The sequence below is a fragment of the Tamandua tetradactyla genome, chromosome 6 (assembly GCF_023851605.1).
Source record: "Tamandua tetradactyla isolate mTamTet1 chromosome 6, mTamTet1.pri, whole genome shotgun sequence".
Classification (NCBI taxonomy): domain Eukaryota; kingdom Metazoa; phylum Chordata; class Mammalia; order Pilosa; family Myrmecophagidae; genus Tamandua; species Tamandua tetradactyla.
The window spans coordinates 92,270,143-92,285,209 of record NC_135332.1 but is presented as its reverse complement, the minus strand read 5'-3'; the positions used below and the strand labels follow the sequence as shown (position 1 = coordinate 92,285,209).

The window sequence follows — 15,067 nt, the reverse complement described above, 5'->3', positions numbered from 1 at the left end:
TGAGTTCTAAACACATATTTCCTAAAGTCTTATGATGATGAGCTGAGTACAGAACTACACTGTGAGGTGTCCCACCAGCCACTAAATGCTTCAACCCAGAAATAACTCAGGCCATTTCCATCGGAACTAATCCTATGATCCTTCTTAACAGCAAAGGAGAGAGGTTAGAATCTTCCTATACGCCTAGAAGGACAGGAGGTCTGGCCAAGGTGGGTCTGGAGGAGTGCGCCAGAATAGTCGAAATGAGCTTACAGCAAAGCATTAACATGTGATCACCACTACGCATTGCCTCACATGTTTCCAAATGCAACTGTTTTCTTTCCCCCCAAACTAACTGTGTTTAATGTGGGGGCATATTAATATCGCTTATTAAAGTCCAATCTCCAGTTATTTTCTAATTCTCTTTAACTTATAATTGTGTTTATGATACTTCATCAGTATTTCTTTTGAAAAAATAAGTTAAAAATCTATTCCCATTAAAAATCTATCCCCATTGGTATATATGAAATTAAAGGTAGCACATAATGAAGAAATACCCAGTATTTTTTATATCCATAAGCTACTGTTATGAATTAGAATGTAACAACTCTTCCCTGGAAACAATAAAATTGATTGAAATGGATAGCAGATGAGGGGATGAGGAAACATGCTTTTTTCATCCTGTGCCTTTGCGATCAGCTGTGTGAAATGAGACACATTATTTTTTACCATTCTGTGTTTCAGTCTCCTTGGAGAAATATGCTAGTTCGAAGTGTTTGAAGACATCTTAACCCCAAACAATGACCCTCCACAGGATCATGGATAACAGACTAGCAATGCCTGGGGTAAATAATATTACAATTAGTGTTCTGCTTACTGAGCATAGGAGACTGAGGGTCGTCGCATAGAGGAGACTTCTATCTCTCACATGAGAAGAGTTCTGAATGTAGGCAACTCAGTCTGACGTGACAATTTGGCAGCTCCATAAATGACATCGGAACTCAGTCCTTCATCAATTCCCCTCATCGGTGGCTCTTTTCCGTGGCGTTTCTTATTGTCTTAGCTGCATCTTTATTAGAAACAAAGAAAAATGTTTGAAAGGGAAAGGACAAGAAACAAGTTACAAAAATGTGTGCCAGATGGGCCTGTTCCTTTGTATCAAACAATTGCTTTCTTGGAAGTTTTGTACTAACAGATTATCGCCTGAAATATTAACATGGCAAACTCTAGCTGAAAAGTGCTGTCCCAAAGAAAATCTATTTTCTGCTAATAAGTAAGGAAAGAAGAACGGGTATTGATTATACAAACAGAAGTGTCTGCCATGGATAATTTTTATGGTTCTATTTCACACTTCTATTCCGGAGGTTTAAGTACAGCACCCCTCCCCCCCAAATTTTCCTGAAAAAAATATTAAAAGAACACCATACTTAATTATAATAACTATTTCTCATTATTGGGTTTGAATCATGTACCCCATAAAGACATGTTCAAATCTTAATCTATATCCTGGTAGGTGTGAGCCCATTTGTAAATAGAACCTTTGACATTGCTATTATTAATATGGTGTGAATTCATTTGTGAATAGTATCTTCAAATATTTTATTTAGATGATGTCAAATTGAACAAGGGTGGGTCTTAATCCACGTGACTGGAGTCTACATCAGCAGAAGAAATTCAGAGGCAATCACTCAATAGAGGTCAGAAGTCAAAAGTTACCACAACCCAGGCAACGAAGCAAATAGTCATATGATAGAGGCAGATTTGTAAGCCAAGAAACCCCAAGGATTGTGGCAAGTCAGCACCAGAATGCTACAGACACTGGGAGAAAGCATAGGTTGTTCAGATTCTGATTTTAGACCTCTAGTCTGCAAAGCTATGGGACAATAAATTTCCATTGTTTAAGCAAACCCATTGCAGAGTATTTTTCATAGCAGCACTAGCAAACTAAGACATTTGTCCATATGGAATCAATAAAGCCAAAAACAGAAATAAGCTTTTATTCATTCAAAAAGTACTTACTGAATGTACTAGCAGAGACCATCCTGTGCCTTCCCACTGCCCTGGCATTTTGATGATGGCGGCTAAGATCTACAAACAGCTTCTTCATAAGGAGTAGGAAATGTGACAACTGCTACCAATTGATCAGCCATTGCATAGCCAAAACCTAAAGGACTGGATTGTAAAGGTTTTTAAAACACCCCTGAGCTGCTAAGGAATGTTCCAAGGCTGAAACCGTATTCAGGCTTTTATTCAGCAAGTCTTCGCTCACTGCAGGCCCATTTACCTCTGGCTCTGGGATTACAGTGGAGCCCAAGACAAGCCCTGCTTCTTATACTCACTGTGAGAGAGATTCTTTGTGGGACAAAGAATAACTGCCATAGGTGATGTTGACCACAGTATACATGTTGTATTTAACAAGAAAAATGTTTTTAAAACTATGAAAAAAAAAGCATTGAAAAAAAAACCAGAATCTAGTCTAAGACTAAAGATAGATTGATAAACAAGTCAGACATGGTATGTTCATGGAGCAAATATTCATATTTCTGATATATAGCTCATTAGCCTTTCCTAATGATTTCTTGGAAGAGAATTAAATGCCAATATCCCAAGACATCAATTTTTAGGAGTGAATATTTTTTCCCTTATGCATCTTACCAGGTATTAGTTATATGCCATCTTTGAAAGAAATGGGAAAATTGTCACAAGTCATTTTCTGTGTTTGCATGAATAATTACAGCTGAAAAGGGCATGTAGCTAATGAATGAGTTTTTTCAATTAAAACCATAGAGTGAAACTGCCATGGATAAAACTACATTTGTCAGAAGTGATTTTAAAAGTGATTGTTAAAAGAAATGAGACATCAAGAATTATATAGCCAGAAAAAGAATTCTTCAAAAATGAAGAAGAAATTATGACATTCTCAGATAAACAAAAATTAAGATAAATCATTACTTGCAGGGTTTACACTACAAGAAATACTAAAGCAATTCCTTCAAACTGAAGTGAAGTGACATGTGCAGGTTTGAAAGGATGTATGTCTCCTAGAAAAGCCATATTTTAATCAAAATCCCATTTCATAAAGGCAGAATAATCCCTATTCAATGCTGCGTGTTTGAATCTGTAATTAGATCATCTCCCTGGAGATGTAACCCAGTCAAGAGTGGTTGTTAAGCTGGTTTGGGGAAAATGTGTCTCCACCCATTTGGGTGGGTCTTGATTAGTTTCTGGAGTCCTATAAAAAAAGGGACCATTTTGGAGAATGAAAGAGATTCAGAGAGAGCAGAGCAGAATGACATAGCCACGAGAAGCAGAGTCCACCAGCCAGCAACCTTTGGAGATGAAGAAGGAAAATGCTTCCCGGGGAGCTTCATGAAACAGAAAGCCGGGAGAAGAAGCTAGCAGATGATGCCATATTTACTATATGCCTTTCCAGATGAGAAAGAAACTCTTGACTATGTTTGCCATGTGCCCTTCCACTTGAGAGAGAAACCCTGAACATCATCAGCCTTCTTGAACTAAGGTATTTTTCCATGGATGCCTTAGATTGGACATTTCTATAGACTTGTTTTAATTGGAACATTTTCTTGGCCTTAGAAGTATAAACTAGCAACTTATTAAATACCCCTTTTAAAAGCCATTCTGTTTCTGGTATATTGCATTCCAGCAGCTAGCAAACTAGAACATGACATAAGTCAGTAAAATTCTCCACATGAAGCGATAAAGGGCACTGATAAAATTAATTATATAGGTTACCATAAGACAGCATAAATGCATTTTTGTTTTTAACATGTCTTAACTGATTTAAAAGGGACATGCATTATCCATAATAACAAATCTGTTGTTTTATATTGTATAAAGGTGTAATTTGTTTGATGACAATAGTAATAAAGGGATAGAAAACAGAGGTATAATGGAATAAAGTCTTGTATATCATTGAAATTATGTTGCTATCAATATGAACTAGACTGCTTTGAGCTAAGATATTAATTGTAATCTCTAAGACAGAGACTAAGAAAATAAGCAAAGACATTAAGTAAAAAAAATAACAAGGGAATTGAAATGGAAAGCTAGGAGCTATTTAACATGAAAAAGGACAGTAATAAAGAATTGAAGAAAAGAAACACAACAAATACAATGCATAGCCTAAAGTGGAAGATAAAACTTTTAACTTATTATGAATTGCACTAAATATAAATGGATTAAACACTCCAATCCAAAAGTAGAGATTGACAGAATGGATTAAAGAGCAAACATGGCCTATCTATATGCTCTCTCCCAGAAACACACTGTAGATACAAACATAGAAAAGTTTGGAAGTGAAAAGATGGATCATGCAGCAGTAACCAGAAGAGAGATGTAGTGCTTACACCAACAGCAGACAAAACATATTTTGATCAAAATGTTTATTAAAGACAAAGATACATATTTTATAATGCCTAAATGTCGAGAAGATATAATAATTATAAATATTTATGAACCCTATAAGAGCCCAAAATACACGAAGCAAATACTGATGGAATTGAAGGGAGAAATAAACAATTCTAGAATAAAGTTAAAGACTTCAATATTGGCTTCTTTCCTTTGGAGAATACCCTCATTTATCCCCTTCGAGCATGTACTTTCACTACACATTAAACTTTGGCTGTACACATTGACTAGCCCTTGGGTTGTCTGGCTATACACATTCACTGGTCCTTGAATTCCTTTCTGTGACTGAGTTAAGAACCCTCATGGTGCCAGCCCCTGATGGAGGTCTCCACATCTCTGAAGCTCGTGGGGTTGTCCGGCATCCACTCAGCAACCACAAAGGGACTCGATAGTGCTCTGTCTTTCAGCATACAGTGAAGCATATATCCTCCATGAATGAATCAAACTATGACTGCCCACATCAGCAACCAGCAGTTCATATTCTGGACCAGCAGGCAACTTAAGACATGTTGTCCTTTAGCTTGGGTACCAGTGCCACATATACTAAAGTACATGTCCCTGACCACCATGGGGGAGGTATAGGTAGGTTTTATGCCCACCAAAGAAGAACTTTTAGCTTATACTTGGGCCACACATACTCCCAGCTTCTCAACCTGTCATCCCAAACTGGACTAGAATGGTCCTGTTTCTGGTCCCATTTCTAGATGCATTGGGATTGGGGGAGCTGTAGCTACTAGAGCTGCAGGAATAGCCTGTGCAGAGTAAGCCCACCATAATCCCTCCCTTGAACTATCCATTAGCATGGAATGAATAACCTCCACCTTAACCTTTCTCTGATCCCAAGTAAATTCATTAGCCAGTGTCATCCTCTATGGGCTACCCTTACAGCCACCCATAGATGAACATGTGCATTCCTGGGAGGGGATGGTTATGTCTATGTTAATCAGATCTCACAGATAACACAGGATATTAACTCCCTTAAAGACCAGGCCACTAGATTGTCCACCAAGTCCCAAGATCTCCCATTTGATTTATTTGTGTTTCTGCTACCCAGGATAGGTGCCATTCTTTGCTCCATCCTTTTCTTTTCAATGGGGCTAACAATCCTAGTTCTCCTCAGATTTGTGTGTTTTCATCTCTCTCTCTCTCTTAGAATACTGTGCCTCAATAGTAGCAGCACGAGTCATGGTACAAATCAGATTCCCTTATAACACATTGACAGACAACCAAGGGGTCACACCAGAACAAACAAGATGCAAAAACCACCACACTCTCCCTGAAAAATCATTAGTATGACAGCCAGAGAATTCCACTCCACATATGGGCAGGGAAAATGCCCCTTCTGTCAGCAGGAAGCAGTTTCAAAAGACTGACCTCCTTTCTTCAGCATCTTTAAGATTAAGGGATGGCATTCTCTGCGAGAGGAATGAGGCAGGTTACATAGGGAAGAAGGGAGGTGGAAGGGACCCTAAGACCCATAACAAAAAGTTCCCTTTAGTGCATGCACACTTAGCCCTCCCACACCTAGCCCTCACTTAGGTCGGTGCCCAAAAAGAACCAATACAAAGTGCAACTCTTCAAACCCTTATTAGCATAACTAGAAGGGGAATGGCCCCTCCAAGTCCTCATAATGCAACAATCCCAACCTCAGAGGGCTTTTCCTCCTTTGGAGAATGCCCATGCTTACCCCCTTCAAGCATGTATTTTCACTACCATTAAAATTTTGGCTGTACACACTGACTAGTCCTTAAATTCTTTCCTGGGACAGGATGAGAGCCTTCCCAGCACCAGCTCCTGGTTGAGTTGTCTCCATCTCTGAGAACTCATGGGACTCTGCGGCATCAAGCTTAGAATTCCTGAAGCTCTCTGGTATAAAGCTTATCAAATTTTTGGCTGTAAAAACACACACATACACACAAACACATGCACATACACACAAACTTCAATACCCCACTTTCAATAATGGATACAACAATTAGGTAGAACTAACAAGGAAATATATATTAACTAATTATGACAGATATCTGTAGAACATGACATCCAAAAGAAAAGAAAACATGTTCTTTTCACGTGCACATTGGATATTCTCCACGATAGCCCACACACATCAATATATTTAAAATGATTGAAATCATACAAAGTATGTTTTCAGACCACAATAGAATTAAATTAGGAAAAAATAGAAATAAATTTCAAAACTTTACAAATATGTGCAAATTAACACCGTCCTTAATAGCCAACAAGTCAAGGAAAAGATCTTCATTTAAAAAGATGTATTAAAATGAAAACACAATCTATCAAAACTAATGGCATATAGCACAGAAAGAAGTTCATAACTGTAACACCTATATTATCTTGTAAAGATCTAAAAAATTAAAAAAACAATAGAAAGAATTACCAAGAGAAATAAGAGGACTCGAATTATTAAATCAGGAATAAAAGAGAGGTCATAACTAAGAAGCTTACAGAAATAGAAAAATGAATTTTAGTGAAAAATTATTAACTGTCTGCCAATACATTAGAAAAACTTAGGTGAAGTGAACAAATTCACTTTACAATTACAATTTTTAAGATAGTATTAGCAACTATTTAAGTGGGGCCAGGCATCTAGAAACATGATCTGACATTTTTTAAAAAATGTATTTTGATGATGATATTTGCATAAACAGAAATGATTATAACTTTGCAGCTCATTAATTCAGATAGCTTTAATTTATTTATTAAAATCAACCCATTTCTGATTTATGGTTTTTAAAAAGATAAAATGAAATTATTTATATAAATTATATTCCCAGATTCATGGTATGTGGATTCATATTCCTGTTTTTCCTGTTTTCGGAATTGAAACATTTACATTTAATTTCAAATTTAAATAAAAAATTTTCAATGGTAAAAAAATTAATTGTGGTAATGCCATACACATTGTACTTGAAACTGTCATTTGTAGTATGCCAAACAGCAGGAGAAAGTTAAGGGAGCACCTCATATCTTCTCTGTTGTAACTGCTCAACCTCTGCCTTCCTAAGGCTAAAGCAGACATGGGGAACCTATTAAACAAATGAGGGTGGCTGTGTTTCAATGAAACATTGTTTGTTGTGCTGAAATTTTGTTATTTTGTTGCCACGTGTGATGAAATATTGTTCTTTGCTGAATTTTTTTAACCATTTGAAAATGTAATAACCAGGTAAGTAGATGGCAAAATAAAGAGCTTCAGGGCACAGTCCTTACACAAAACAACTGATAGGAAGGAACTCTCTGAAACAACTATAATGAAATTCTGGAAGCCAAAAGAACACTGAACAGCATCCAGAGAAGGCTGTTAAATTATGATAAAAGAGAGTAAATTACTATTATGAAAACTGGTGCTCTTCCTCCACTCTCACAACAAACCTCCATGGAGTTCAGCCCCTGATTAGATCACTGGTGACAGAAAAGAGTATATAAATGCCCTTCCCTGAGAACAGGGGTGGGCATGGCTGAACACTGATCATGGCATTTGATTAGCAAATTCAGATCATGAGCAGCCTGGCTCTGAGGACAGCTGTGGTTTCAAAACACCCCAGGCAAAGGAGGTGGCCGCGATTGTTTCAACACATCCCAGAGAGGGGTGTAGCCATGGAAATGTAAATACTCTGCTTCTTCAGGGCTGCAGGGGTCAGTCAACTGAAGTGTTGCATTTTCTGGGCAATCCAGGAAAGTTCTGCTTTGGACAGCTGGAGAGAAGCTCTGGGAACCCTGCCTGATCCCTTCCCAAGGGTAATGCAGAGTCATTCTGTGCCCCCTTTGTGGACCCGTGGACTACATAACCAGGAAACACTGACTTAGGAAAGTCCTTTCGGGTGGGCACTTTCAGCCAGAATTTGCTCTCCAGGAAAAATCAGCTTGAGACAGTGAAAGGAATGTAAAAAACCATAGAGGTTGAGAGTTTGTGACAAAAGACTGCCAATTTCAAACATCTGATAGAAGGAGGGCTGTCTCCTAGAAAGCGGAGGGACACCCAAACAGCTATAAACAGAGGAATGCAAGGGAAAAAAAAAAGGCAAACGCACAGGACAAGAAAGTCCAAAAAAGACAGAGAAAACCTGTATACTGCATTTGCTTTGGGAAGAACTTCCTAATAGGAGGGCTGAAGCTCAAGAAAATCTCTCTCTTATCATCACCTAGTTACAAAACTAAGAATCAAACATCTCAGGGAATAAATCCCAGGGTTAACATTACAAAATATTAAAATGTACAAAGTGAAATAACAGAGTACAAGGCAGACAAAGAAATAAGAAATGGGCCCATCCAAAGGAAGAGAATAACATCCAGAAAACTCCAAAGATGAGAAAGTGGACATAATGTACAAAGCCTTTAAAAAATTATTTTAAAAACAGTCAAGGGGAGGAAAGACAATACAGAGAACCAACTAAAGGATATCAGGAACAATGAATTAGCAATATGACAATTTTAGTAAAGAAATAGAAATTATAATAAAAGAAACGAAGAGAACTAATGGAGTTGAAGAGCATCATTACTGAAATGAAAAATGGCCAGGAGGGTTTCAAGAGCAGGTTGGATCTGGCAGAAGAAAGAATAAGTGAACTTGAAGACAAGATACTTCAAATGAATAAGGCTGAGAAGCAGAAAGAAAAGAAATATTGAAAGTGAAAATAGCCTAGGATGTATCAGAAGCCATGGCAGCAAGAGGACAGTGGGTTGAAATACTTATAATATTGAAAGAAAACAGCAGCCAGCCAAGAATTTTATATCTGAGGAGTCTTCCTTTCAAAAATGAAGGGCAATTAAGACATTCTCAGATAAACAAAAGCTGAGGGAGTTCATCACCATTAGACCTGAACTACAAGATAAGTGAGTTCTTTAACCTGAAAGGATAGGTGACTAGATAGTGGCTCAAAGCAGCACAATGAAATAAAAACCTGTTGTATAGGTAAACATTTGCTTATTTATAAATGTCATATTATTGTAGTTTTTTTTTTTTTATATGTAACTACACTTTTGCTTCCTACAGGTGCTGAAATGGTGGGGGAGAGAGGACTGTAGGAAAAGAGCAGGAGCATCCTATTGAAGTTAAGTTGCTGTCAAACCAAATACGATTGTTATATATTTAGGATGTTAAATGTTAACCCCATGATAACAACAAAGGAAATAGATGAAAATATTTGCAGGTATAGATAAGATGTGACTCAATATGGTACAACACAAAAAAGCAAATAAATATAAAAACAGGGTTTAATGTAAGTGTGGAACAAAAAAAGGTATATGATGGATAAAGAGTAAAGTGGCAGAAAATGTCCAGTTTTATAAGTAGTGACTAAATTTAAATGGATTTAACTCTCCAGTCAAAGGACAGAGATTGGTGAATTGAATAAAAAGCGTTACCCAACTATATGCAGTCTGCAAGAGTCTCACCTTAAAGTCAGAGGTACAAAGCAACCTACTTAAGTGGAAGGTGCTAAACACTAAAACATGTGAGTAGTAACCAAAAGAGAGCTGAGGTGGTATACTAATATCAGATGAAACATACTTTAAGTCAAAAAACAAGAGGCAAAAGTATTCATTACATACTGATCAAGGATAATTCAAGAAGAAGATTCAAGAATTATAAATATATATATGTACCTAACAGCAGAGCTCCAAAATATATGAAGTAAGCATTCACAGATTTAAAGGGAGAAAGTGACAGTTCTACATTACTAGTAGCAGACTTTAATACACCACTCTCAACAATGGATAGACATTTGGTGGGAAGATAAAGATAGAAATACAAGAATTGAATTATGCTTTAAACCAGCTAGATCTAACAGAAATACATAGAACTAAAACACTAAACCCAAGAAAAACAGAACACATATTCTTCTTGAGAGCAAATAGTTTATTCCCTAATATCGACCATATGTTGGATCACAAAAAATATCTTAATACATGAAAAAATACTGAAATCATGCAATGTATATTATCCTACCACAACAGAATGAAGCTAGAAATCAATAAGAGAGGGATGAGTGGAAAATTCACACATATGTAAAAATTAAACAACATACTGTTAAACAACCAGTGGGTTAAAGAGGAAATTTAAAATTTGGCCAAAGACTTGAATAGACATCTCTCCAAAGAAGGTATACAAATGGCCAGAAATTATATGAAAAGCTGCTTGACACCATTAGCCTTCAGGGAATTGAAAATCAAAATCACAATAAAATACAACTTCACACCCATTAGCATGGGTGCAAGTAAACAAATGGAAAAAAAATGTTTGAGAATTTGCAGAAAAAAGGAAAACTCATTCATTGCTGGTGGCAATGTAAGATGGTGTAACTACTGTGAAAGATAGTTTCGTGGTTCCTCAGAAAGCTAAAGATAAACTAGCATCTGGTCCTGAAATCCCCCCAGTTAGGTATATACCCAACAGAAGGAAATCAGGGATTGAACAAATATTTTCACACTAATGTTCATAGCAGCATTACTCATAATTGCCAAGAGGTGGGAGGAGCCCAAGTATCCATCAATCAATGAATGGATAAATAAAAAATGGTATATACATAAAATGGAATATTATTCAGCTGTGACAAGGAATGAAGTTCTAATGCATGCACTAACATGGATAAATCTTGAGGATATGCAGAGTGAAATATCAGACACATGTATGATCTCATTGATTTGAAACAGCTAGAATAATCAAACTCATAGAGTCATAATCTAGAATATAGGTTAGCAGAGAACCTGTTGGAGATAGGGAATGGGAAGTTAAGACTTTCAGGGCTCCTATTTGTAATGATGGAAATTTTTTAGTTACGGACAGTGGTGCTGGTAAACCAACACTGTGGACAAAATTAACAGCTCTGAAAGATAGATAGAATGTGATTACAAAGGGAATTATTAGATTGCATATATGTAACAGTATAAATAAAAAAAAAATCCAGAGAGCCTCACAACACAACCGGTGAGACTTAAATTAATTGTAAATTATAAATACGATTACGAAAACAAATTTTAAAATGGGTTACATCAATTGTAACAAATGTTCCACACCAATGCAACGCGTTGTTGTTAGGGTGGTGAATGGGAATACTGTATTTTATGCATGACCTCCTGTAAACCCACAACCTCTGCATTAAAGACAAAAAAAAAATGTAACAACCATTCTTATCTTGCGGGCCGTACAAATGCAAGTGGCAGGCAGGATATGACCTGAAGACTATTGTTTGACAAATCCCAATCTAGGGAAAAAAATAATTAAAAAGAAGAGAATGTGGGCTCCTGATACATTCTAGTGCATTGGGGCACTGTAACATTAAACAGTGCTTTAGAAGAAGAGAGGACAGTTAACTTTTTGAAGGGGTTCTGGCCAGGAAGGTAGGAAGAAATGAAAGACAGTGTGATTTCTTTCCAGGCATGCTCAGCTCTGGTACACTTAATGGTAGAGTAATGAACATTGTCATAGGAAGATGAAGCATATGAGTGATTTTGCAGACCACAGTTTCAATGCATAGATTTTTGAAGAGTATCCAAGAAACTAAATTTTAGAAGCAAAGAAAGTGTCCCAAGGAAACCAATCCTAAGAGTAGGCAACTCTCCTGAATAAGTCTCAGCATATATTATTATTATTTCTTTCAAGCAGTAGTATGCTATTTGGAAGCAGTTCAGTATCACTCCCAATCAAAAATCACTTGTCTTTTGCCAGAGCTGCTTAACAACAAGAAAAAACTGGCTTACATTTCTAGGCTAAAAGAAGTTCCAAATCAAGATTTTGGCAAGGCCTGTTTTTCCCCAGAGCCTGTACATTCTGCGGCTGGTTCCTTGTAATCTCTGTGGTTCCTTTATTTCTATCTCTGCCTTCTGTTCCTTGGCAATGTCCTCTCCTTTATTGCTCCTGCAACTTCTGAATTCTTTTTAGGAGGAGTTTAGTAATTGGATTAAGGCCCACCCTGCTTCAATTGGCCACCATTTAACTAAATAATAACATCTTAAAAGGTCCTACTTATAAATGGATTCATCCCTACAGTAATGTGGATTAAGATAAGAACATGTTTTTGCTAGGGTAGATAACTCAAAGTACCACACCATTATATAGTTACTTGTAAAAATTATTCATTTTAGAAAAAATCGCTTCCAAGCTCAGAATTTAACATTAAGCTGGAAAACACTGTTTACCTTCTATCTGCACCAGTGCACAGTATTTACTGTGATGATATTTGTTTACTATTTTCTTTGCTATCATTTTAGTTACAGTTCTTTCAAGCTGTTATAGAGTCTGACTCTGATATTTGTCTGCTGACAACCTTTAAGCCTTACTCTGCACTCTTCCCCTTTTACACTACAACTGAGTAAGAAATAAGAAACACTGAGTGTTTACTACTTGGGTGAGTAGGGGGTAAAAGGACTAGTTTAAACCATGCATGCAGGAATGCTCCCCACTTTGTACCTTCTTGGGAGGACTGCCCTGCCCTCACCAGAGATCTTGTTGCTTAAATAATAAATCATTTCACACTATCTTGGTGTGCGTTTCTATTCATCATCAGTTTCTACTTCCAAAAAATATATAGTCACAAAACATCTATCCACCTTCTCAACAGCCACAATGGCAAAACAAGTCCTTTTTGGGACATATCCCTCACTTACAAATGTTATATAAGCACATTTACCTTATTACATGCAAATCACTTCACCTTGATGGGACAACCTCTAACAATGGAGTCTAAAATTCTAAATTGTAATACCACAGGCACTCCAATTAATACTGCCCCCTCCAACTCTTTCACATGCTCCTTTGAGTCTCTGGACTCTCCATGATGAGCATAAGTTGCTCACTGGTTTCTGATGCAAGAAACTGCACTCCTCAAATCCATACTACTGCTGTATGTCATTTGAGGGGCAATTGTTAGCCCCAATCCTATTATTCTCTTGGCAAAGCTACTCTGGCTCCCTTGTTAAAGGCTGGAGCCATGTCTGGGGCCTCTGGCATATCCCAACTGCAGGAGAAAGTGGCCTCCATGTTCTCCATCCTTTGCTGGATGCCAAATTAGCAGAGAAGGTCACTTGTCTCCCAGGTCCTTGACTGCCTCTGGATTAACCTTAGATCAATTGAGTGAGCAACACTGGAAGGTCATATGTTTTACAGAAGGTGTTACCACCACCACAAGCAATGGAGACCAATAGAGAGTTGCTGTTTTATCACTTAACCAGAACATCCTTCATGAAGGATGGGATTCAAGAGTCAGTATCATTGGCCAAACTTTAAGCATCCATCTCCTCACTAGATTCCCTGGTCAATGAATGGCCCCATTTACATGTTTTTACAGATTCTTGTGCCTTCACCAATGAAGGCTGTCTTGTAATTGCACCAATAAGTCTAAGGTTTCTCACTTGAGGATAAAAAACTCTGGGAATCTCTGTCCTCACAGATTCCAAAAAGATCAATCAATCTGTCTCTGCACATACTAAAGCCACAATACATGTCTCTATGGCCCTTTGATATCCAGACATGGTTCTTAGTGACAAAGGTATTTCTCTACCTTCTTAGAATATGACGCTGGGTTCTTGATCAAGGCTTAAGTGGAATTTTCACCTTCCTGACCATTATCTGGAGAAAGGCCTTATAGATCATCCTAATGTCTTACTTAAATCCAAATACAATGAAGAAATGACACATTAAACACATGAGTGAAACATTAGGCATGAATTGTAATTAAATGACTCTGTTTCTGAATACTTGAATGCTGACATGTTTTATCTCTCAACCTCCCTTTTCTCCTTCCTAGCATATGGGAAAACTCACAAGAAAGCCAAGGTTTCTTATTCCTTGCTAATGGAAGGAGATTTGAATCACAGAATTCCCCCCATCACTTGGAAAACTTCACTCCAGGCCTATCCCCAATCATAATCAAAACCTCAAGCCCATCCCCTTACTCTGCTCTTTTAGGCCATTTTATAACTTGATAAGTCTCCCTTACTCCCTGCATAGACTTCATTTTGTAAGTAATCTTTTCATACCCTTTTGGGTTGTTGCCATGACTCTAAATTTTAAAGAAAATTTTGGATGGGATCCATTCTGTTTCTGCAAGGTGAACATAAAAAAAAGCATAAAACTTTTTTACATTGACAATGAATATATACTTCCAATATAAAATGGCTCAAATATTAATGATTATGCTTTAGAATATTAAGTTAAAATGTACCTGAAGTAAATGTGATATAGAATACCACTTAAAGGTTAATGTTAAAAATATGAATTTTATTTTCACATGTATTTTAATATCTAGAAATATAGAAAAAGATGCTCAAACCACATTTTGAAAATCTAATTTGAAGATTAGAATTGAGAACAATCTCAAAGGACAGTATATCTGAAATAGTTTTTGGTTCCTTATCATATTGTTATCATGAAGAAAGAATAAAAATCACTCAAACCGAACAATATGACAGCATTGTTTATTTTTTGTCTAAAATGTGAAAAATTTATTTCAAGAGGCTTTTTTTCCCCACTGTGCTTCCAGGTTTAGTAACATATACCATAACTCTTAGGAATCCCTTGTTTTCTAAACAACTGATCTGTCTGATTCAATCTCCTGCCTTGAAAAATGTAATGTATAATCACACTAATTTTATTTTAAAAATGCAACAAAAATCCATGAGGACAGAGTGACTTGTTCATAATTAA

The 15,067-nt window shown here is 36.8% G+C and overlaps 1 long non-coding RNA gene across 1 annotated transcript in view; it reads right to left on the bottom strand.

The window, feature by feature from the left end:
- Positions 1-474: 474 nt before the first annotated feature.
- The window catches only part of LOC143688614 (uncharacterized), a 33,489-nt gene continuing 18,896 nt past the window's right edge, over positions 475-15,067 (bottom strand). The window contains exon 4 of the long non-coding RNA XR_013178170.1: positions 475-1,048. This is a non-coding gene — a long non-coding RNA (uncharacterized LOC143688614). The remainder of the gene's footprint in view (positions 1,049-15,067) is intronic.